Here is a 26,719-nt window from a genome sequence, read left to right as displayed (position 1 = left end):
ATTCAGAAAAGGATGACTCATTTTGATCCACAACACAAAAAATACACGCAAGTCGACTTATTGAAAAGTTTATTGGCTAGACATAGTTATATAGACAGGAATTTCTATACAGTATCAAGTTAAGCAAGCAACTCCAACAAATTCAATTAATCATTGTGAGGCTAAACTAAGAGTAATTTAAGATTAAAAATAAAACACCACTAGGAGAAATAAAAAATTATAGTCTGATAAGATAACAGTACAATGTATTCTACTTCTTTAGCTCAGGGTTTCCAATGACTAGATGGTGCCTATGTGCACAGCAAGAGCTTCACAGCTCTGTGAAACCCTGTCTGGCACACAGCTTTCTTAGAAGAATTCAGAATTAAAAGCCAGTGTAATCTAGTTCTAATAATGAATATCAGGTTTTAAATGAATATTTGAATAACTCACTTCCTAGGTTACTATGAAGTGACCCTTAATTACACATTGATATAACAGTCCATGGAATTTCAAATCATTCATCTAGAAGCCACAAGAGAAAAAAACTGCTAAAAATGTTAACTTTTTGTTTTGAGACAATCATAGATTCATACACAGTTGTGAGAAATAGGATGAAGAGGTCCAGTGTACTTTTTACTCAGTTTCCCCAAATGGTAATATCTTGTAAAACCATAGTTCAATGACACAACCACAATATTGACACTGATACAATCAAGATACAAAATATTTCCATCAACTCGGCAATCTCTCAAGTTGTCCTTTTGTAGCCATACCCACTTCTCTCCCACCTCCATCCTCTTCATCTCGGGCTACCAGTAATCTGGTCCCCATTTCTATAAGTTTCTCATCTTAAGAGTTCTAATCAATGGGATAATATAGTAAGTAATCTTTTGGGAAACTGCCAAATTATTTTCCAGAATGGCTGTACCATTTTACATTCTTACTGAAATATACAAGTGATCTATCTCTGTATATGCTCTCCAGCATTTGCTGTTGCCTCTATTTTAATTTTAGTCATTCTGATAGACATGTAGTGATACTTTATTGAGGTTTTAATTTGCATTTCTCTAACGACTGATGTTGAATGGTTTGCCTTGGAAAAGAATTGAGATCATTCTGTCATTTTTGAGACTGCACCCAAGTACTGCATTTCAGACTCTTTTGTTGACTATGAGGGCTACTCCATTTCTTCTAGGGGATTCTTGCTCACAGTAGTACCTATATTGGTCATCTGAATTAAATTTGCCCATTCCCACCCATTTTAGCTCACTGGTTTCTAAAATGTTCACTCTTGCCATTATATAATAATAGTTGCTAATAAAGCCTTGGCCAGATACTTTCAATTTGTGTATCAATTTGGTATTGAGGTCTGTTGACTGCTTTTTCCATGCAGTTTAAGGTTTTTCTCATCCTCTGTATGGCCAGTAATTTGGATTATTTTGAATATTTTATTATAAAATTCTGTGTCTTGTTTGAATCTGATGAAAATTATTGATATTTTTGTTTTAGCAGGCAATCAAACTGGTTAGGTTCAGATGACAAATATCAATCTATGAGCACTGTTTCTAATATCTTTTTAATTTTCAAAGCCTTTGCAATACTATCAAGATCTGTCCCCCATCTGTGTCACTCAATGGTTAGTCTGGAACCCTATCCATGGTCTATCAGTTAGTTCAGTTCTCACAAGTCTTCGATCTGCTGATTAGAATCAGACTCCTGCATACATAACTCAGGGGAAGCCCACGTGTTCATAAACCACTTTATGGGTTTTTGTTTTTCTTTGAGCACTCCTCTCCAATCTCCTAGGTGCTTTCATTTTCCGTGGGTTCTTCTTTTGGCCTCTGGCCTGAGAGTTGGGCTTTAGTTACCCTTTCTGTTTTGCACATTTGTGACCACACCCATGTTCTAGGCCCAAGTGGCAAAGGACAGAGAAGGAACCAAAGGCAATGGAAGCACTGTCCCACTCTCTTGGGACCACATTTCCATTACTGAAGAGAAAGGTGCCCTTCCTTAGAGTTTTGGTTCCTGCTAGCTCCAGGCCCAGTTTCGGTCACTGTTATCATGGGAATGTCTACAGAATATGGTGGGAATGAACCAAGAAAAGGAAAAGAAGGTAAAACCATTTGCTACACTGTCTCCAGCATTAGAAGTCCCTTTTCCCTTCTTCTCAAGTTTGGAGGAGAAGGCTTATTCTGGAGCACTCTCTCTACCCTCAGGGCTCTCTATGGGGTTTCAGGTTGTACTGGGTTCAGCCACGGTGATGTTCAAAGGGAAAAAAATAATTAACTTACAACCATTTTGGTGGCATTTCAAATTCTAGTCTCCTTCCCTAAACTACCTGGTACTAGTTACTTTTCAGAGTCCTCAGATAGCTGCTCCATGCATTCTGCTCATATTTTACAGTTGAGTTCAATGGGAGATATAGCATAGAATGTACTTACTCCATCTTAACTGGAACATGAATCTTAAAATATGCATTTTCAAAAAAATTTAGTGGAATATAGTTGATTTATAATGTTTCAGGAGTACAGAAAAAAAGTTTCATTTATCAGATCAGATCAGATCAGATCAGTCGCTCAGTTGTGTCTGACTCTTTGCGACCCCATGAATCGCAGCACGCCAGGCCTCCCTGTCCAACACCAACTCCTGGAGTTCACTGAGACTCACGTCCATCGAGTCAGTGATGCCATCCAGCCATCTCATCCTCTGTCGTCCCCTTCTCCTCTTGCCCCCAATCCCTCCCAAGCATCAGAGTCTTTTCCAATGAGTCAACTCTTCGCATGAGGTGGCCAAAGTACTGGACTTTCAGCTTTAGCATCATTCCTTCCAAAGAAATCCCAGGGCTGATTTCCTTCAGAATGGACTGGTTGGATCTCCTTGCAGTCCAAGGAACTCTCAAGAGTCTTCTCCAACGCCACAGTTCAAAAGCATCAATTCTTCAGCGCTCAGCCTTCTTCACAGTCCAACTCTCACATCCATACATGACCACAAGAAAAACCATAGCCTTGACTAGACGGACCATTGTTGGCAAAGTAATGTCTCTGCTTTTGAATATGCTATCTAGGTTGGTCATAACTTTCCTTCCAAGGAGTAAGCGTCTTTTAATTTCATGGCTGCAGGCACCATCTGCAACATCCGCTGGATCATGGAAAAAGCAAGAGAGTTCCAGAAAAACATCTATTTCTGCTTTATTGACTATGCCAAAGCCTTTGACTGTGTGGATCACAATAAACTGTGGGAAATTCTGAAAGAGATGGGAATACCATACCACCTGACCTGCCTCTTGAGAAACCTGTATGCAGGTCAGGAAGCAACAGTTAGAACTGGACATGGAACAACAGACTGGTTCCAAATAGGAACAGGAGTACGTCAAGGCTGTATATTGTCACCCTGCTTATTTAACTTATATGCAGAGTACATCATGAGAAACGCTGGACTGGAAGAGACACAAGCTGGAATCAAGATTGCCGGGAGAAATATCAATAACCTCAGATATGCAGATGACACCACCCTTATGGCAGAAAGTGAAGAGGAACTAAAAAGCCTCTTGATGAAAGTGAAAGTGGAGAGTGAAAAAGTTGGCTTAAAGCTCAACATTCAGAAAACGAAGATCATGGCATCCGGTCCCATCACTTCATGGGAAATACATATATCCACTCTTTTAAAAAATATTCTTTTCCCATATAGTCCATTACAGAGTACTGAACAAAGTTTCCCTGTGCTATACAGCAGGTTCTTTTTAGTTATCTATTTTATATACAGTACAGTGTTTATGTCAATCCCAATCTCTCAATTTATCCGTCTCCCTGCTTATACCCTGGTAACCATAAGTTTGTTAAACCATGCATTTTTTTAAATCTATTAAACATCTATCATAAAAAGCCCTACACCATATTTGAAAATTATCAATCAAAAGCAAGGTGGCTTTTTCCTAAGAAAAGAACAATGATAGGTTTATCAGTCTTTTAGTCATGACATGCTGCTGCTGCTGCTGCTGCTGCTACTAAGTCGCATCAGTTGTGTCCAACTCTGTGCGACCCCATAGACGGCAGCCCAACAGGCTTCCCCATCCCTGGGATTCTCCAGGCAAGAATAGTGGAGTGGGTTGCCATTTCCTTCTCCAATGCATGAAAGTGAAAAACGAAAGTGAAGTTGCTCAGTCGTGTCTGACTCTTAGTGACCCCATGGACTGTAGCCTACCAGGCTCCTCCATCCATGGGATTCTCCAGACAAGAGTATGGCAGTGGGGTGCCATTGCCTTCTCCAAGTCATGACATAGGTACCATTAATTAAAAACTTATGGCTGAAGATCTTAGATTTGCTAAGCATCTTTAAAAAACTATATACCTGGATGATACTATTTTAGCTCTTGGTTGAAATTTACTCAAGACAGTGATTAAAAACAGACTTTGGTTTTTATCCAAAGTTGAGAAGAGAAAAAGTAATCTAAAGTTTGCTTTGTTATCTTCTACAGTTCTACTTTGGAGGACACTGCCCGTTTTGTTCCATGCTGTTTAAATAAAACATTCCTCTTTGAATTTCATGTAAAGAAAAGGTTCATCACTTCTTATGAACTCACATGCCTCTTATACAACTTTTCTTTTTTCCATGCCTTTCAGGAATATAAGAACCTCATATAGAACCTCATATAGTCTTTGTTCTGGCTCTTGTGTCACTGGCTCTCCTTAGCTAGTATTCTCAGAACAACTGCTTTTCCTTTATCATGTTACATGGGGCTTATTAGTTTATACTTATTTTATTGATAGACACTAAGTCATAAGTGAACAAGATGTAATGGTAGGACTATTAATCTATCCTTTTTCTTTGCCATTTCATTTTTGCTTTTTTCTAAATCATGCTTTTAAAATAATGTTTTTTGATGAATACATAAGACTATATAATTTTATCTCTTGTATATTCTTAAAATTTCTCACAATAAAAATTAAAAGTTAAAAATTAATGAAATTATAATAATGGTGTGGCACTGGTACAAGAATAAAAAGATAATTATTGAAATAGGATAGGTAGTCTTGATGCAGATCTAGCTAGCACATTGCTGACTTAGATTGATAGGTTGAAGATAAAATCATAAGTCAGTAGGAAAGTTACAGCCACTGTGGAGAAGAGTGTAGGGCTCTTCAGAAAACTGAAAACAGAATTACCATATGATCCGGCAATCCCTCTTCTGGGCATATATCCAGACAAAACTCTAATCTAAAGATACACGCACTTCTATGTTCATAGCAGCACTATTCACAACAGTCAAGACATGGAAGCAACCTAAACGTCCATCAATAGATAAATGGATAAAGAAGATGTGGTGCATAATATATAGTGGAATACTACTCAGCACAAAAAGAATGAAATAATACCATTTGCAGCAACGTGGATTGTCCTGGAGATTATCATACTAAGTGAAGCTAGTCAGAAAGAGCAAGACAGATACCATAAAACCTATGATATCACATAGGTGGCATCTAAAACATAATACAGTTGAACCTATCTAGAAAACAGAAACAGACTCACAGACAGAGAGAACAGAACTGTGGTTGCCAAGGTGGAGGGCGGGGAGAGGAATGGATCTGGAGTTTGGGATCAGCAGATGTAAATTAATATAGATAGGATAGGTAAACAACAACGTCCTATTGTATAGCATAAGAACTGTATTCAGTGTCTTATGGTAAACCATAATGGAAAAGAATATAAAAAAGAATGTGTGCATGTGTATTTATATGGTAGATATATAATACATATGCATAACTGAATCACTTTGCTGTATAGCAGAAATTAACACAACATTGTAAATCAATGATACTTAGACCAAAAAAAAACAAAAACAAAAACAAAAACAAAATATATCAGTGGGAAAGATTTTTTTTTTGTATAAATAGTTATCTGTTAATGCATTAGTTATTTGTGGGAAAAAGTTTTTCTTTTCATTGAATACAAAACCTGAAAATTAATTCTAGGTACATGTAAGAGTTAAGTGGAAAAAAAAAGTTAAACCATAAAAATCTGAAAAAATAAGTGATTATTGACTCTCTATTTGGGAAAAAATTTTTTAAGGTAAGAACAAAAGACAACAATCCCAAAGGTTAAAGATTTTATCACTTAAATTCACACTTTATATTTTGAAAATAACTAACAACAAACTATGAGTATCTGCAGCAGATATGTTCACCTAATAAATGGATAAAATGAACAGTAATATTCAAGAAGATAAATAGTCAAATACCCTGATAATTTACAAAATAAAATGGCTAATAAATACATAAAAATTCTTTAATAATAAGGTGCTTTAGAGAAATTAAAACTACTAGACATAATTATCTACCAAATATGATAAATGGTCTTACGGAGAATGTGATGAAACTCTCTTTCTAATAATAAAGGCAAAGTTTTAATCAGTCTTTTTGGTTAAGAGCACTAAAGCTTTAAAATACTACACATGTGATCCAATATATTCACTTCCCTAAGTCTATTTCAAGGATATAAAATTAATGTATATATTATTATGCTATGTATGAATTATACATATATATATATATGAATGTAAGTATGGAATCAAGTGATACTTTATAGCACCTCTTACACAATGATCCAATAAGAAATTGCAAATATACTTGAAACAAATAAAAAATGGAACATCTGAGCATAGAAACAAGAGATATGAAGAAGAACCAAATAGAAACATACACAAACACACACACACACACATACACACACACATTCACTCACCCATCCCAATGTTCATGTAAGTCTTAGAAAGAAAAATCTGGAAACAATATAATTGTCCAAAGTTATAACAATGGTTTGGTAAACTATAGCATATCCATATAAGGAATATTTTATAGTTAATATGAAATGATGCTTAAAAATATGATTTTTCTCCAGGGGCTGGGGATATGAGAGGCATGATTTGTAAAGCTTCTTTTTGCCATGATGAAAAAGCTCTGAAATAGATAGTGGTAAGGTGGTTCATACGGTAAAGAAACTTCCTGTAATGCAGGAGACCACAGTTTGATCCCTGGGTCAGGTAGATCCCTGGAGAAGGGAGTGGCTACCCACTGCAGTATTCTTGCCTGAAGAATTGCATGAACAAAGGAACCTGGTGGCCTACAGTCCATGGGATTGCAAAGAGTTGGACATGGCTGAGTGACTGACACTTTCACTCTTCAATGATTATACAACAGTGTGAATTTTCTTAATACCACTGAATTGTACACTTCAGTTCAGTCGCTCAGTTGTGTCTGACTCTTTGCGACCCCATGGACTGCAGCATGCCAGGCTTCCCTGACCATTACCAACTCCCAGAGTTTATTCATACTCATGTCCATTGAGTCGGTGATGCCATCCAACCATCTCATCCTCTGTTGTCCCCTTCTCCTCCTGCCTTCAATCTTTCCCAGCATCAGGGTTTTTTCCAGTGATTCAGCTCTTAGCATCAGATGGCCAAAGTATTGGAGTTTCAGCTTCAACATCAGTCCTTCCAATGAACACTCAGAACTGATCTCCTTTAGGATGGACTGGTCGGATCTCCTTGCAGTCCAAGGGACTCTCAAGAGTCTTCTTCAACACCATAGTTCAAAAGCATCAATTCTTTGGTACTTAGCTTTCTTTATAGTCCAACTCTCACATCCATACAGGACTAATGGAAAAAACACAGCTTTGACTAGACGGACCTTTGTTGGCAAAGTAATGTCTCTGCTTTTGAATATGCTGTCTAGGTTGGTCATAACTTTCCTTCCAAGGAGTAAGCATCTTTTAATTTCATGGCTGCAGTTACTACCTGCAGTGATTTTGGAGCCCCCCCCCCCCCCCGCCAAATAAAGTCTGCCACTGTTTCCCCATCCATTTGCCATAAAGTGATCGGACCGGATGCCATGATCTTAGTTTTCTGAATGTTGAGCTTTAAGCCAACTTTTCCCCTCTCCTCTTTCACTTTTATCAAGAGGATTTTTAGTTCCTCTTCACTTTATGCTATAAGGGTGGTGTTATCTGTATATCTGAGGTTATTGATATGTCTCCCGGCAATCTTGATTCCAGCTTGTGCTTCATCCAGCCCAGCATTCCTCATGATGTACTCTGCATATAAGTTAAATAAGCAGGGTGACAATATACAGCCTTGATGTACTCCTTTTCCTGTTTGGAACCAGTCTGTTCCATGTTCAGTTCTAATCGTTGCATCCTGACCTGCATACAGATTTCTCAAGAGGCAGGTCAGGTGGTCTGGTATGCCCATCTCTTTCAGAATTTTCCACAGTTTATTGTGATCCACATAGTCAAAGGCTTTGGCATCATCAATAAAGCAGAAATAGATGTTTTTCTGGAACTCTTGCTTTTTCAATGATCCAGCGGATATTGGCAATTTGACCTCCGGTTCCTCTGCCTTTTCTAAAACCAGCTTGAACATCTAAGTTCACGGTTCATGTATTGCTGAAGCCTGGCTTGGAGAATTTTGAGCATTACTTTACTAGCGTGTGAGATGAGTGCAATTGTACACTTAAAAAGGATTAAACTGATAAATTTCATGCTATGTATATTTCACCAAGATAAAAAGGAATTTGGTGATACAGGAAAATACTTATAATAAAAAAACCCAAAATGACAGCAACAAACCCAGATGTTATGTTAAAAATGACTTTCTATTCACATTACAGCGAATACATTGCTATTTCTTTTCTTTCTATTAGAATGCACTGATTCACAGTTGGAGATGGATCTGAATCATCAGAGGAGCTTAAAAAAGATCTATATATGGCCAAGGCCCTTTCACTTTATATATACTAAATCATCATTTGCAGGGAAAGACTTGTTTTTATTTGAAGATTATATTTTAAAAAATAAATTCTACAGCTGACTTTAATGTATACTAAATCACCATTTCCAGGGAAAGGCTTGTTTTTATTTGAAGATTATATTTTAAAAAATTAACTCTACAACTTGGAAGGAAAATTATGACCAACCTAGATAGCATATTCAAAAGCAGAGACATTACTTTGCCAACAAAGGTCCGTCCAGTCAAGGCTATGGTTTTTCCTGTGGTCATGTATGGATGTGAGAGTTGGACTGTGAAGAAGGCTGAGCACCAAAGAATTGATGCTTTTGAACTGTGGTGTTGGAGAAAACTCTTGAGAGTCCCTTGGACTGCAAGGAGATCCAACCAGCCCATTCTGAAGGAGATCAGCCCTGGGATCTCTTTGGAAGGAATGATGCTAAAGCTGAAAGTCCAGTACTTTGGCCACCTCATGCGAAGAGTTGATTCATTGGAAAAGACTCTGATGCTGGAAGGGATTGGGGGCAGGAGGAGAAGGAGACAACAGAGGATGAGATGGTTGGATGGCATCACCGACTCAATGGACGTGAGTTTGAGTGAACTCTGGGAGTTGGTGATCGACAGGGAGGCCTGGTGTGCTGCGATTCATGGGGTAACAAAGAGTCGGACACGACTGAGCGACTGAACTGAACTGAACTGAACTTTAATACGAAGACCTATTCTTTCAGACTAGGTAACCTTTAAGATAGTGACTAAGAAAAAATAATTGTACTATATAATTTCAAAACTATCCCAGGTGAAAAAAATGGGCATACAAACCAAACATACACAGAGATTTCCTGAAAAGTTAGGGCTTCCCTGGTGGCTCTGACAGTAAAGAAACTGCCTGTGATGCAGGAGACATGAGTTTCATCCCGTGGTCAGGAAGATCCCCTGGAGAAGAGAATGGCTATCCGCTTCAGTGTTCCTGCCTGGAGAATTCCATGGACAGAGGATCCTGGAGGGCCATAGTCCTCAGAGTTGCAAAGAATCAGATGAGACTGAATGACTTTCAGTTTCAAGTTTTTTTTTTTTTTCCCAATTTTACTGAAAAGTTACACACAGAAATATTTCTGAGATGGGATAAAAACTGTCTGATATTTCATTATTTTTGTTTGTGTGTTATATCAAGTTTTCTACATAGGTACTAGGTATATAATCAGCAGCAAATTCCAAGCAAATAGTCAATGAATTTCTTTTTTGAATAAGAGAGGTTTTCCATTTTAAAACCAGAGGTTACTCCAAATACCAACTTCTACTACACTGAATGTGCTCCTTGTCACTGCAGCCAAATGTGCTCTATCTGTGACCAGAGTCAGCTGAAAACGAATATCTACCTTTGTTTAGGGATTTGAGATGACATGTGACCAGTCTGCTTCCTCCCACCATTACACTCCAGTCCCCTTTTCTCCCTTTCTTTCCCAACTCCTGTCCACTGAATCTTACGACCACTGAATGTATGGCCCATTTTGGTTTCAGCCTTATGTTTAGGGTCAGGGATACATCTACACAGATTCTTGGGGGTGCTTCTATGGGGGTGGCTTCTTTGTTTTGATTTTACCTCTTTCTTACTTTAAGGGTTTGTATTAGTCAGGGAGAGCCAAAAAAAAAACAAAAAAAAAACAAAAAAAAAAAAACAAAAACAAACAAACAAAAAAAACCCCACCAGGTCCAGAGACTAACACATTTTGGCAAACACTTCGCATTTGTACCTTATTTTCTAGCGTTCACTATACAATCCTTATGCCCACCTCCATGAGATTTCCATTCTATAAAATAATTTTTCTTGTAAATCACTTCTTTCAGATGAGTGTTAACTACCATCTAATGTTAATAATGTAAAGCCTAACCTGGCTTTCCATTATAACACATTATTGTAACATTTATGTTTATATTGAAAATGATGAACTTCAAGCTTAATTTCCTCCTTTCCTTTAGTGGATAGAGACTCTAGGCTCACAGATGTAGGGTTAACTATTGTTAACTGCCTAGCACCATGTCTGGTTTACTATAGGGTGTTTGCTAGTTCTCCTGTATTGGCTTCCTAAGGTATACATATTTTTACAGCCCTCTGCTTCTCATAAGATTATGGGAGTAAAGTCTTTGAGTGATGAATGATACAGGAAGAAGGCGGGCCACAACCTTTAAAAGAATGACATAGCTGTTGAGGACATGACAGACTGGTTAGAATCAACTAGGTCTAAGATGGTGGACAAGTTGACTTTAGCCACTAGACCTCAAGCCCCAGTACATGCTATTCCACATCAGCATGCCAAATGACACACCCACCAGTACTATGACAGTTTTGAGGCTACTTATAAAAAGCCAAAAAACTTGGTGGTGGTCCAATTCCTGGAAATCCCTGCTACTTCCCCCAAATAGTTGGAAAAATCCTCTACTCATTACCCTATGATATTATTCACCCCAATAAAAACTGACAACCCCATACCCTGGTGCCTCTTGCATTCTGATATGGCCCACACTCTGTATATGGAATGTGTATCTCCCTGAATAATCTTTCACTTAAAAAAACAAAACAAAAGAAAAAACAGCAACAAAATACTTCCCAAATTTAGGAGCTAGTCAGTCATTTAAGAAAGGTTTTGAAATCCATATCAAGTGATCTTTTTTGCTGGATATTTTCCATTTGCTCCTCCAGATCCACTCTATATCTTGACAAAGCGCTGTGCTCTCAGGAGGCTGATCATGGCCTCCAGCAATGGGCTCCCTTGCTCTCCGACTTTCTGTTGAATATGGCCAAATCAAGAGCATTGCCAAGAGGTCCGAGAGTGAAACTAGTATGTGTATTTCCCTTTTCCTGTCCTTGTTTCTCCCTCTACAGTTGGCTGTCTTTCCACGGAATGATCCATCTCCCATGAGGCGGCCTTCAAGGGCACTAGACTACCTGTCTTCATTTCCAGTGATACCCAGATTCTGCCTTCTTGCTCCTTTACCTTTGGGCTGGTACAGCTCCTGAGTAGCTAAGCACAAGGTTCCACAACACCCCTTGCTTGTTCCCTTAGTCTATCTATACTTTTATAAGCTACTTTGCACTTTCATTAAGTCCTCCCCAAGTCTCTCATGGGAGAGAGCCACATGAATCTTGCCAAGACTTTGAGTCACACTACTTTTGAAGTGAAGCAAGTTTTTTCCCATTAAGCCTTCACTGAAGAGTAAAGCACACTCTGCCAGCTGAATGGCGGTGATGGCTGCAAGATGAGGCCTCTTTCTGCGGTCCTGTGGGATGAGGAATGCTTTAGAGCAAACAAAGAGCATGTGAACGCAGATGGGCACACTGAAGTCAATCAATATGCACAAAAGGCACGGTGCCAGTGTTCACTTCAACCCTCAATGACTTTTCTGATCTAAGTAAGCATAGCTTTAAAATGACTGACCCCTTAGACCTTCCATCCAAAGGTCACAGCAACATCCAAATAACATCCACCTTGCAAGTATGGTGGCTGTTCTGGCTTAGGTAACCCACACAAAGTGGGTGCTGACTGTCAAATACTCTGTTACTCAGTCTACAAACCCTCTACATTTAACCTCCCTGACTCCCCATGAGGCTGATACTATTGCTGTTTTACAGATGACTAAAGCAAACTCAGAAAGGATACTGAAGGAGCAGCAGAAGCAGCACAGTCATATGCAGGGCTGAGGCTTTGAAGGCTTAGAGAATGTTATTAGAGATACAGCTTTGGTGATGAAAGCCTTAGAGTTAAGTTCTAGCTCTCCTGCTCTGGTTCGGTGACCTTACCTAACTTTTATGAGCCCAACTTTTCTCATCTACAAAGAAAGAGAAAGCATTTCTATATTACAGATGAATTTTGACTACTATAAAGAACATGGAGGAAATAATTCTTCAAATACTTAAGAACTGTAAAAATATGATTTATTCTTTGGTTGCCTTCTTAATCCTTTTCCACCTTGGAGGTAATAAATATGATTCCAGTTTCCATTTCCATGAGAAATCCAAAGACAGACCAGTGAGGCTCGACTTTCTCAATAGAAATAGTAAAAGTAATAATGACACCAGCAAAAACATTAATAAGTTTGCTTCTAATAACTCAAATTCATTGGCCAATTGTCACATGCTGAGCCCTTTACTTGGATTATCTCATTTAATCCTCACACCCATTCTGTGTATAGATATAGTGAAGTCACTGTTGTTTTCTTGGATGGAAAAACCAAGGTGCAGAGAGTTGAAATAACTTGCCCAAGGTCACACTGCTATACACACATATAAATATGGTTTGCATTATCCATTCACTGGATAGCTCTGGAGTACAGCAAAAGGTACTTCATAAGTCTCTGTTGGGATTATTCTAGAACTCTACTGCCTACAGCAGTAATGAAGAAAAGTAGACTTTTGTTTTCAGTAACATTTACCCAGAGCAGCAGTGGAGGAAGCAATCAAACCCATTTTTGTGTAGCCTGGAGAAAGCTACAGCTTTGCAGGTTTATCTTCACCAAGAAAGAGATCTGTTTTGTGGGGCTAAGGCATGTGCTTCTCTAAATATTCTGATGGTTGAATCCAGCCTGAAAGCAAACATTTCAAAGCCTTTGGCAGAAGTAGTTTAGAGAGAGGCTTCCAAGCCATCAGGCCAGCAGATGATGTTTACTTCTTGTGACATAATAGTCAAGTCAAATTTTATTTCATAGCAGTCACTTTCATGTCCTGAAAATAGAAACATCCCTTCAGATGACCATAACACCCCTGCACAACCCAAATCCCATTAAATAAATCTGTGGCTTTCCTTCTTTTGTGGAGAACAGGCAAGATAAGTCCTTTAACCTCCCGAGATGCTTCTTTCATTAGCAGCAGTGTGTGTGCCTGTGTGTGCACGTGTGTGTGTGTGTGTGTGTGTGTGTGTGTGTGTGTGTCTGTGCAGGCTTCTTTATGCAGATCGATTATGGTCAGGTTCAAAGGTGTGCCACCTGATTCAATAAGATGATTTGCAGAGCCCAAGTGGCCTCCTGTAAAATGCCTGACAGAGGACAAAGATGGGTAGAAATACGAAAAGGATGTGCTTTCACACAGGGACTGTACACTTTTCCGAGTCCTTATGCAACTGTGATTTCACTGTCTGTCTTCCCACCCCCAACTTCTCAATGAGGAAGTGAGGGAAACTGAGCCCAGGCAGTGTTTCAGCTCAGTACTGGGGAGAAAGGACAAGATTTGGGATCAGTGGACTTGCACTTAAATTTCTGCCCTGCTTTTATAGCTGGGTGACCCTGGGCAAGTTACAGAACTTCTCTGAGCTCGCTCTGACTTATTCATGCAATATGCCTAATACAGACTCAAAAGCCTATACATGGTATGATTTCATTTATATGACATTTCAAAGGAGGCAAAACTTCAGGGACAGAGCAACAGTGGTTTTCAAGGGACAGGGCTAGGTGTGGCAAAAGTCAGTCTACCAAGTTTTAGCCTAAGGAAGAGTTTCGAGGTGACAGAACTGTTCAATGTGGTGGTCACACGACTCTGCATTTATGAAAACTCATAGAACTAACTGTAGAGAAAAAAACTGAAGTTTACTGAATGCAAATTTGAAAAGATTCAGATGATAAAAAGATAACTGGGCTAATAAAGATGCTTCTCTCATGGGGTTGCTGGGTGTTAGCACACTCAATAGTAAAGTAACAGCCAGAACTATTTTTTACATATTCCTAACTAGATATTTCTAGGTTTGCGGCTGCTGAATGGAAGGACAAGAAGTGGAACCAAATTTAATGTCAACTCTTCAAAATGGTGAGACGGAAGTCGAGCAAAATCCTGGGCTGTAAGTGAAATGCTGATGTGTTGACAGTTGAAAATAGACAGGGGACGGGAATCAGGGGACAGGAAGAATCCATACAGACTTCTACGCGATGACTTTACCAATAAGAGAACTCGAAAACCTCTTTGTCCTCCCTGTCTGCCCATTTTCTCTTCCACTGGAGCCCCCCCTTTCCTGTCCCATCAACTCTAAACTTTCTCACCAAGTTTCACACAGATCTAGTTGTTTCTTGGTTATTTGTTTCGGGCACAATGCCAGCTGGCTTGATCTGCTTACTGCCACAGAAAACAAACCTCTCCTCCATTTCTCATGTGTTACCAGCCTAACAAATAAACTACTGTCTACGTTTTACACTGAATCCTGCAAATGACCCAGCCCCTTCCACGCAGAATGCTTTCTGCAGGCTGAAGTTTTTAAAAAGATGAAATATAACTGACAGGCAGCAGTGGGGTCCCCTGAGCTGGCAAAGGGTATTTTTAGCTGCTAGGTTTTTATTAATTACACTGGTTGCTGTTGGCTGTGGCTCTTGGTTTCTGCTGTCTTGCTGAAGAGAGTGTGTGGCTTTGAAATATAATTAAATCTGTCTGAAGTGTCCCAGCTCTGGTGCTTAGCAATTTCATGGTCACATCTTTGTATTTAGGGTGTTGTGGATTTTAGATGTTTTTATGGTAGGATACAGGGAGAGAATGGTTTCCCCTCTCTTTGCACAGTTTGAGTTCTCTTCTGCCTTTGCCTGGGAGATTGGCTCAAGCTTTGCAGCTTCTCCCCACTTTGTTTGAAGGACATGATTACCATGCACAAAATGTAGAGTCTTTGTCATATTCTTTTCCATTATGTTATATTCAGGATGTCAAATACAGTTCTCTGTGCTATATAGTAGGACCTTGTTGCTTACCCATCATCATATTAGTTTGCATTCGCTAATCTCAAACTCCCAATCCTTCCCTCCCCTCATCACCTCCCCCTTGGCAATCACAAGTCTGTTCTCTATGTCTGTGAATCTGTTCTTGTTCTGTAGATAGGCTCTTTTGTGTTGTATTTTAGACTCCACATTTAAGAGATATCATATGGTATTTGTCCTTCTCTTTCTGATTTACTTCATTTAGTATGAGAGTCTCTAGGCCCATCCATCTTGCTGCAAATGGCATTACTTCATTCTTTTTATGGCTGAGTAATATTTCATTGTATGTACTGGGTTGGCAAAAACATTCGTTCAGGTTTTTCTGTTAACATCTCATGGAAAAACCTGAATGAACCTTTTGGCCAAGTCAATATATACCACATCTTCCTTTTTTGAGAGGGAGATCTGATTTTTTTAATTTATTTTTATTGGAATATAGCTGCTTTACAATGTTGTGTTAGTTTCCACTGCACAGCACAGTGATTCGGCTCTATGTATAGATGCATTCCCCCTTTTCTGGATTTCCTTTGCATATAGATCCCCGCAGAGCACTGTGTAGAGTTTCCTGTGCTATATGGCAGTTTCTCATTAGTTACCTATTTTTATACTATATCTTCTTTATTCGCTCAGCTATTGGTGAATGGTTCAGTTACTTCCATGTCTTAGCTGTTGTAAATAGTGCAGCTATGAACACTGGGGTGTGTGTATCTTTCAGAATTAGTTTTCTCCATATATACAAGCTATATAGGGAGAGTTTTCTCCACTCCTGGGAGTGGGATTGTTGGATCATATGGCAGCACAAATTTTACTACAAAATGTAGAGTTTTAGAGCTCAAGTATCCCTCTCTGTAAATGGGAGTTGGGGATGTAGACTTGTTCTGGTGATGCCGGGGGTAAAACTAGAAACTGGGATCTGGGCTGCGGAGGCTTCTAATTGGGAAGGCTGTGACATGTAGTGATCTCCCTGTCACGAGAGGCATTCAAGTGGATGGCCACTTGCTGAGGATCCTTGAGAGAAGTTTTATGCATTCCAAAGGGATTGGTGCTTTCAAAGTTCCCCCAAGCCCCAAAATCTGTGAATCCATATGATTGCTTCCATTGAAAAGTAAGATGCTGATTCAGGGAGGGTGTGGAATCAAACTGTCCTGCAAGTTACTCAACACAATACTGGGCTGGATAACTTCTGTCTGTCTAGGTCTACTTTCTACACTTTCAGATTTTTTGGTCTTCCCAGAGGTTGACAAATACAGGTCTTATCCACAGGTTTCTGTGCTCTCTGGTTTCCAGGTGAGTCTAGCAAGTAGGGAACCCAGGATGGGCAGAGGAGAGTGAGGTGGAGGGTTTATTTCCTCCCCTCTCCCACTATGGATTTGACACATAATGGATGTACTCCTTGGGCAAAGGTAGCTCACCTCTCTCTGTCCTTTCCACTTCCTTTACATGTCCTTTCAGGCTTAACAACAGTTCTCTTGTCACTCCTCTGAGGTCCTGCCCTACCTCCTACAATTTCTCTACACCTGCCTACTCCTTGGGAAACTGTCCCTCTGTTGGACTGCCCTCCAGGATTTCATTTGAACAGATCACCTCTTTGCTGGCAAGACCCTGAATGACACAAATATTGGGTTGGTCAAAAAGTTTGCTTGCGTTTTTCTGTAAGATGTTATGGAAAGGCCTGAATGGAGTTTTTGGCCAACCTAATATTAAACATCTACTGTGTGCAATGGAGCTGATCACACAGTCATGCCCTTGAGTGCTTTCTAGTGTAGTTATGGAGATAAAGTGAAGATCTTGGGGGATAAACAGACACATTTTTATCGTGGTGCTTGTTGCTACATAAGCTCTTGTAACCCAGGGAGATGAGGACTGTGCTATGTGAGCTAACAAGACCAAATACTGTTCAGAATAAAACCAACCAACTCTTACATGAATGCAATCAAACAAATGTGTTAGTTTTTTTTGCTTTCTGACAAACCAGATTGGCTGAATATTCCTTCTGGACTAGCTGTTTGGCATGGTGTTCAGATATAGCCTCTGACAGCATCTGTGTAACGACAAGGCTAACTCTGGGAGAGCAATGCCCAGGGGGTCCGGTGCTTCCTGGCAGCCACAGGGTAAAGTGGGAGGGCAGGGATCAGAACACAAGGTGGGGCTGGATCCCTGGATAAGGTGAGGGTACTGCCCTGCAGGACCTCCCAGCTGCTCGATCATCAAGCAGAAAGAAGGAGAATTCCCTCAGGAGGGAAGCACCTGCAGAATTGTTCACAGGAAGAGAAAGTCAGTGTTCCTTCTGGGAGGAGTGCAGTGAGGAAGAAAGACGTCCTCGTGTCTTCACGAGACACGTGATGCAGCACAAGTGGTGTCCCACCAATACCCTGTTTTGTGGAATCCGGCAAAGTGCCTTGTACTCAGTTCAAACACAAAACCATCTGCGTGCATAGTTTTTTCTGTCCAGCCCTTTCACTTTTCCTCGATACTAAAAGCTGTATCAAGTCAGGGGTTATGTCATCTGTGTTCACTTTATTTTTTAAGATCTCCAGGTCTTTACAAAGTTTCTGATACATAGAAAGTGTTTAATAAATAACTGTGGCTCATGCTCAGTTGCTAAGTCATGCCTGACTCTCTGTGACCCCATGGACTGTAGCCCTCCAGGTTCCTCTGTCCATAGAATTCTCCAGGCAAGAGAATTCCACTGGAATTCTCACTGGAATACCCACTAGAGTGGGTAGCTATTTCCTTCTGCAAGGGATCTTCCAAATCCAGGGATGGAACCCGTGTCTCCTGCACTATAGGCAGATTCTTTACCACAGAGCCACCTGGGGTGAAAGTCACTCAGTAGTGTCTGACTCTTTGTGACCCAATGGACCACAGCCCACCAGGCTCCTCTGTCCATGGCATTCTCCAGGCAAGAATACTGGAGTGGGTTGCCATTCCCTTCTCCAGGGGATTGTCTCGACCCAGGGATTGACCCTGGGGTCTCCTGCATTGCAGGCAGATTCTTTACTGTCTGAATCACGAGGGAAGCACTAAATAATTGTGGAATGGAAGGAAAACTGATATGCCTTCCTTCACCTTCACATCTCTCCTTCTAGTCAAACTGTACAAGTATGACACTGTCTTTCCTCTGAGGATTTCTAAGGAGTGTCTGGGGGTGAGTCTGAGAATTGTAGGAGTGTTCATTAACAAAAGAGGTCCTTCTTGATTGCTGTCCTATAGATAGCACGAAAACCCTATGTACATTCATGCGTACACGGAGCTCCCACTGGGCTACTGCTTTGTCACCATTACTGCGTAGTGTGACCCTTGAAAGAAAGAGGTCCAGAAATGTGGAATAGAATTAAATCATTGAAGAAAAGCCTTCAGTTATCAGGGCACATCCCATAGTTGGCCCAGCAGCAGTCTCACTGGTCTTACAAATGGGGAAATGAAGTCCTTCTCTCTCTTAGTTACATTTATCATATCCTGTTCTGTGCAACCTATAAAAGTGCCAGTCCCTTCTATTGTAATCACTTTCTATTCCCTAACCTTGTAACCAAACTCTATTTTCTTCATAGTGCTTATGACTACTTGAAATCATTTATGATTTATCTCCTCTTTCTCTAGGACCTAAGCTTAAGTGCAGGGACAGCTGTATATTTGGCACCTAGAACATGTTGGGTGCATGGAAGGTACTTAATAAGCTTTGTTGAATGAATGAATGAGTGAGAGGGTCATTTTACAGTGTTATGTGGTGTTATGTTGCTATGCTGGTTCCTAATATTATATACAATTCTATACTACACAACTCTACACAATTCTTTTGCTATATGGACACTCGTTCATTTGGATAAGGAGGAATTTTTCACTTCAGCCACATAGGATATTTGGAACTCATTTTCTTCCATGAAAACATGACCCTGGCTTTGAAGTCAATTAGTAAGCAAGTCTAGCTCATCCCTTTTGGTGAATTCTCCTCTAAGCTCTCCAGCTTCCTCTGATCTATCCTAGTTCAGCAGAAATACTGTGTAATGTAGAACAGCAGAAGGTAAGGGGTATCACCACCATTTGTCATAAAATTCACTTTGGTCCCTAAGTCAGAGATGACCACTGGTCTACCAAACTCATCAAGCTGTCTTTCTGTGCAAACAGGTGCTCCATTTCTCATGCCCCTGTGCAGGTAAGTGTGGTCACAAGGCTGGGGCCTGCCCAATGTAACATGGGTGAAAGTCAAGTCTATGGAAAGCTCCCCTCTCTCCTCCTCTGTCTGCTAGACTCAGACCTACCAGGGGCTACAGGGGAAGGTGGACCCATAAGACAGAAAGAGCCTGGGTCTCTGATGAAGCCCCTGCTGAAAGCTAATCTTTATGTGAGTGAGAAATAAAATTATGGAGTCGAGCCACTGAGATGTTCAGGTTTATCTGAACAGGTAGTTAGGCAGGTAGTCAGATACCCTAAATAGTATGTACCTACACAAATTTGTCCTCTAGCCCTTAAATATTCTATAAGCTTTGCAGAACAGGAGACAAGAGGAGTCCCGGCCTTTTTCCAACCACACTTGCCTTACATCTGCTAACTCCAAAGGGCCACCCTGAGTTCTCCCCAAGAAAAGAAAGTGTGACTGGATGTTTCCACTACAAAGCTTCTGGCAAAGATGACGTGGAATTTTTTTTTTTTTTTAAGTTTCATTAAGCTGGGACCTCATAGCAGATGAATTAATGTACAAACTTTTAGTGACAGAAACACATGCTGTGGGGTAAAACTGTATGATACAGTGAAAAGCATCTTTGGACCAAGAGAGATACTATCTATTTCTAGTCCATATGGTTCTGTCCTATCCAGCTGTGACTGACTTGGACCCCTCTCCCACTCTCTCAAGGCTTCATGGGGGTACTGAAAGGATCAATAAGACAAAGTACATTAAAATAGGTTCAGGTTTTATCAACCATAATGGGAGAGGTAATTTGATTTAACAAACCTTTATCAGGATTTGTTTGAGGGGGTTGGATTAAATGGGACAAAACATAGCCTCTGCCCTCTAGTATCTTCTAACCTACTGGAGGAAACAGATCACTGAATAACAACCAAGCCCTAAAGGACCAACTGATAGTAAACGATCAGCAATGTGGTCTGGGTGTGTAAAAGTGATTCATCTTGAGAATGAGAAAGGCTCCAATTGTGTTCCTAATGTTCTTAAGAATAATGGCAAAATTTCTTAACATAACTTACAAGGTCATGTATGATTTGTGCTCTTCCCACCACTTCTTTGGCTGTAACTCTTGGCACTCTATAAACAATATGCTATGCTTCAGCAATAACCACCTATTTTGAAATTTTAAACTTCCCGTATTTTCTCCTCTAAGTCTTTGGACCCTCCTTTATCACCTCTCCTATTACAAAATGTGTTACATATCTTTTATGCTCATGAGTCATCTCCTCCAGGAAGTCTCCCTTGTCTGCCTTAGTTCAGGTTAGATACTCATTGTATCATTTAGCATACTACTGGCTATAAGTAACAGATAATGAAATACAATGGCATTATCTCATAACTGGATATCACATATCTGGATATAAACAGATCAAAGACTAGTTCTGTGCTATGATAATGTTGAAAACTGAATACAACTTTTCTGTAATTCTCTTAGCTTTTGCCTGATGGATACTGCTGCAGCTCCAAATTGTGGCCTCTCACAAAACAACCAAGAGCAGGAAGGGAATCAGACACCTGTTTAAGATGATCTTACTCTTCAAAGAAAATCCTTCCCAGAAGTCTTTGGCTTTCCCTAAAATCTCCCTGGTCAGAAGGGGCCTATAAATACATACCATAGTTGGAATGGAGGCTGCATTTTCAGGGAAAGAGTCTCCTCAAGCATGGAAGAATGCAAAGGGTAGGATTATTGGGTAAGCTGTTGACAGCACCTCCCTCTGGACTTCCACAATCACTAGTTTCCCCAAGGTCTGTCATTATATTGTATGTGATTACTTACTTGACTATCTACTAGCCTATTATCTTTGTTAGAGAAGGACAGTTTTATTGAATGAATGAAAAAAGAAATACAGCATTATTATTACTGGTACTTATAATAACAAAACAAATTGAAATCACTTCAGCCTATGAATAGCTATTTTTGCAACTCTTTAGTGACCAGTGGCTCCATAGTGAAATCCTAACAGGTTAAGACCTCAACCTTAAGGGCTATAAGTTACGAAAAAACAAAACCGAAATGAAGCACAATTCCTGAGTCTATACCAGGTGGTAAGATGAGGTGGGGACAGTACTTGAGACCTAGTGGGAACAGAGAGACCTGAAACGACCTGGTAGAGGCCAAATAGGAGTATATATCATTTTTGTATTCTACTGGATGTACGAAACAGAAAACCCAAGTTAGTTTACACAATAAAGAACATTTATTCTCACAGCAAGACGTCTCAAAGCAAGGCAGTTCCAGGGTTAATTCTGCTTCATTACCCATAGCCTGCTTTTCCCTATAGTTGCAAGATGGCCACCATAGCTCCAAAGCCACCAGAAGAACGCATTTCCCCCTCTGCCTCTTTTTCAGGGAAAAGATACTTTCACCAGAAGCTTCCCAACAGCCTTTTATTTTTCATTAGGCAGCACTGGGTTACATGCTCATCTATAAACCATTCACTGGTATGGCCAAAGAGATGACCATGATCAAATGAAATCAAGAAAGACTTATCTTTGTTAAATATGGACACTGCAACATGATCATGAGCTCTTCTTCAAACAAAAAAGGAAAAACTGGAGTGGCTGCTGGACATGCAACCAATGATATCTATTACAAATGACTTCCTTGCTTTCAAGACATGGAAGCAACCTAAACGTCCATTGATAGAGGAACGGATAAAGATGTGGTACATATATACAGAGGACTGTTACTTAGCTATTAAAAAGAAAGAAAGAATGCTATTTGCAGCAGCATGGATGGACCCAGAGATTGTCATACTGGGTGAAATAAGTCAGACAGAGGAGGAGAAATACCATATGACATCCCTTATATGTAAAATCTAAGAAAAAATGATACAAATGAACTTACTTACAAAAGACAAAGAGACTCACAGACTTAGAGAATAAACTTATGGTTGCCGGGAGGAAGGATGGGGGTAAGGGCTATTAGTTACAGAGTCTGGGATGGACACATACACACCGCTATATTTAAAATGGGTAACCAACAAGGACCTACTGTATAGCACATGGAACTCTGTTCAATGTTATGTGGCAGCCTGGATGGGAGGGGAGTTGACGGGAGAATGGATACAGGTACATGAATGGCTGTTTGCCTTTGCTAGTCACCTGAAATTATCATAGCATTGTTAATCATCTATACTCCGATACAAAATAAAAAGTTAAAAAAATGGCTACCTTGCAAATTCCAACTTTGGAAATGAGTAAGTCTTACAAGGTTGAATCTCACATCATACCCGGCACTATAAAACCCCTCACATGAAAGAACAGCCTGGATCACAATGTGTGTCCATTGGTTTCTTCCGCTGCAGTCTCACAGAGAGGTTCATATCATTACTTTAGAACTAGGACATCAATACAGAGTAATTTATTACATTCACTTCCTCTCAGTTACTTCTTTGCAGAAGGGGTTGTTTAGTTATTTCTAAACACTGGGAGTTATGTGCCCTGAACTATTCTAGAAAAGTAAGACAGTGGTACTCACTCTCTGCTCCTCTGGTTTAAGTCAGAGCCCTAACTTCCTGCTTCACAGGAATCTAAACAGCATTTCTGGGCTTCCTTGGTGGTCCACTGGTTAAGAATCCACCTTGCAATGCAGGGGACAAGGGATCAGTGCCTGGTCCAGGAAGATCCCACATGCTGCATGGCAACTAAGCCCATGCACCACAACTACTGAGCCCATGCACAGCAAGTACTGAAGCTGACACACCCTAGAGACTGTGCTCCACAAGAGAAGCCACCAGAAGCCTACACACTACAACTACAGAGCAGCCCCGCTCACCGTAACTAGAGAAAACCAACATGCAGCAACAAATAGCCAGCACAGTCAAAAACAAAAATTAAAACAAACAAACAAACAAAAAAAACCCAGCATCTCCATTTTCATCTCATTGCTCAGAGGAAGACTTCCTTGTTCCAGATTTGGAACTTGCTTTGATTGGTTCCAAACTATGAGGTGACGCCTTCATTAAAAGTTTTTAAATTGAGAGGTGTTTTCTCACTTTCAGAATCTGAAACTGGCCTGCTAGTGTTGTTTATCTTCCATTACTGAGGCGTGGCTCAGCTCATGCCAGGATATACTTCTAAGCCAGAACTTTACACGTGAATGGGTTCTTCTGCCTGGTCATCTGGGTCCTTTTGTTAGATGTTTTGAGATTCCAAGTTAGAAGTCAGCAAATTACAGCTTACAGGCCAAATCTGGCTCATTTCTGGTTTTTGTAAATAAAGCTTTATTGGCACATGGCCATACTCATTCAATTATGAATTGTGTATGGCCGCTTTTGAGTTACAGAAGCAGAACTGAGCAGTTGTGATAGAGACTCTTTGGCCTCAAAATATTTGCTATCAGGCCCTTTATAAAAAAGTTTGCTGCCCTTTGTCTAAGGGAGAAAAAGCAAATGAGAAGTAAAAAGTCTATCAGCAAGATGAATGGCCAAATGCATATAAATACTGAACAAAAGGTGCAAAGAAATTAGAATGGATTCAGATGGTTTGGAACTGGCCACAGGGGGTCACGTCAGGCCTCGATGGGACTCTGTCCAGCCCCAGATATATATGGGCACTTCCCAGGGAGCTGAAGCAGTGCCACATCTCCCTGGGAGGAAGCACTGCCCTTTACGAGTATTTGTGTTCCCAAATGTGAAACCTGGAGGTGGTTTTCTAAACCATCCAGTTTAACGGCTCCAGGCAGGGGTGTTTTGCAATCTGACACACACATCCATCAGAACTGTTCCCTTGGAGCCTCTGCACTGGCTGTAAAACACTCAGGCACAGACAGACCTCCTTGGTTTTCAAACAGGAGCCCAAGAAAGACCACAGCAGAAACCTGTTTATACAGTTCAGGTTTTCTTAGTAACATAAGGCAGACGTCAGACAAGACTTCGTCACTAACTAAGAGTTGGTTTCTCTATTAATAAAACCTATGGCAGACAGAGTTAGCTGCTTAGGGTTCTGGTTTCTTACTTTTTCTTAAAGTAGAATCAAGAAATAAAATGAAGCCATTGAAGATAAGAATTAGGAAGCATGCTTATTTTAGACATCACATTAAGTACGTGATGTATATACTGCCTCCCTTAATCTTTACTATGATATTGTGAGAAGGGCATAATTACTATGCTATCTCCTTTTTAAAGACGTGGAAGGTGTGGTCTGGCATGGTGTTTCCCAAACCTGGAAAGGTTAAAACACAGATCCCTGGTCTCTGTCCCTAGAGGTTTCTATTCCATCAGCATGGGGTGGGGCCCTCAGATTTTGCATTTCTAAGGAGTCCCCAGATGCTGCTGAGGCTGCTGGCCAGGACTGCACTGTGATGACACTGGCCAAGCATTTAAGTGAACAACCAAATCTCATGATCACCGTGGCAGGGCCAGTTCTCAAACTCAGATGTGAATGTGATTTTCTACTCCGTCTTTTAATCATTTCTGGTAAACCACCTCCCAAGAGCTCCAAAAGAAGCCAGTGAAAGATATCCAAACATACACTCAGAAAATCTTATCAAGAATTTAATGGATGCTATCTCCCAAATGCCTGAAGTCTCTCTCATTGGGTCTTGCATTTTGGGTCATCTAGGGAAGCGATGTTTGCATACCACATAGCCACACAGCCATGCAAATAATCTGTCACAATCCTTTGGCCTAGGAGAGTGGATCCCTCAAAATTAATCAGTTCGAAGAAGTCTTATCCAAATGACCTCACCTCCATGCCTTTTTAATATACTTGCAGGGCTTCAGAAAGAGGTTACCGCCACTGCAATAGTCTCAGTGCTATACATCATACCCTGGCTTCCCACACAGAATGGAAATTGCTTAAAGGGATTAGCTTCTCCTGTCCTGATATCCTAATGTTATATTGCACCTGAGCATACAATATTCAAGGTCCAGTACCATGGAGAGTTTCTGGATAGTATGACACAGTGTTGAGAATAGCTTTGCCTTCAATTTTTTTGTTTGCAGAGAGTCATTGCTCCCCACTATGTGACTGCTCAAATTGCTAAATTGTCTCTTTCCCTATCAATAAAATGGAGATTAAAATAGTCCTGTAAAGTTAGACATATTGAATGTGACATATTCAACTGTGGCATGTGGATAGACATAAAAAATGCTACTTATACATTATTATATACATAAAAATGTGGACTCAGTCATGTCCAACTCTTTGTGACCCCATGGACTGTAACCCACCAGGCTCCTCTGTTTGTTGGATTCTTCAGGCAAGAATACTGGAGTGGATTGCATTTCCTACACCAGGGGATCTCACAGACCCAGGAATTGAACCTGCAATGTCTCCTGCCTTGGTAGGCAGATTCTTTACCACTGAGCCATCCAGGAAGCCCATACATAACAATATCACGTAAGTATATTCTTATATAGTTACAACTATGATATAACTTACAATTATGTATTAATATTAACCTATACTTTATTAACATTATTAATCATATTATTATAAAATATCAATAAACCTATAGGAATTATATATAATGCATACTATATAATATACAATTATATATATTTATGTAATTCTAAATTATTATTTAAAGCTCTAGAGAATGGGTTAACTCAATGCATCTTTTAATTTTGTATTTTAGCAGAAGAATGGATGCATTAGTCAATGTATGTAGTGAAAAAGGTTCCATGCCCATTAGTGCTTTTTCCTATAATCAGATCATTTTCCTTCTAGAACAAGCTCTTTTTCACTCTTTGCCTCTCCTATCTTCAAGCCTCTCTCTGCTTGCTATGTATGAGACCTTCTTAGACCATGGCTATACCCTTGTCACCCTTCAGGGCAACACTAACCTTTGGACAAATTGTACAAATTGTACAAATCCTCTTTTCTACTTTTTGCTGTGTACAGTCTTATTCCTCTAGTCAGAACAGACTCTTCTTGAGATCAATTATTCATGTCTGTCTGACTTGTTTTGTACCTGCCATGTGGCTTGATAAATACTTGAACTATGTAAGTGTGGAGAAATACAATCAATTTAAATGTATTCTTTGAAAAGAAGCAGAGTCCAAATGGTGACGCAAAACATGCTAAGTCCCTGCAGAATAATCACTAGTCTT

At 40.0% G+C, this 26,719-nt stretch overlaps 1 protein-coding gene across 9 annotated transcripts in view; it reads right to left on the bottom strand.

The window, feature by feature from the left end:
- Nucleotides 1-26,719, bottom strand: part of LOC123330927 — a 435,096-nt gene that overhangs the window by 148,309 nt on the left and 260,068 nt on the right. The window lies entirely within an intron of this gene.

The sequence above is a fragment of the Bubalus bubalis genome, chromosome 21, assembly GCF_019923935.1.
Source record: "Bubalus bubalis isolate 160015118507 breed Murrah chromosome 21, NDDB_SH_1, whole genome shotgun sequence".
Taxonomy (NCBI): Eukaryota; Metazoa; Chordata; class Mammalia; order Artiodactyla; family Bovidae; genus Bubalus; species Bubalus bubalis.
Note: the sequence above shows the minus strand (reverse complement) of the source record. Positions and strands in the feature narration are given on the sequence as shown.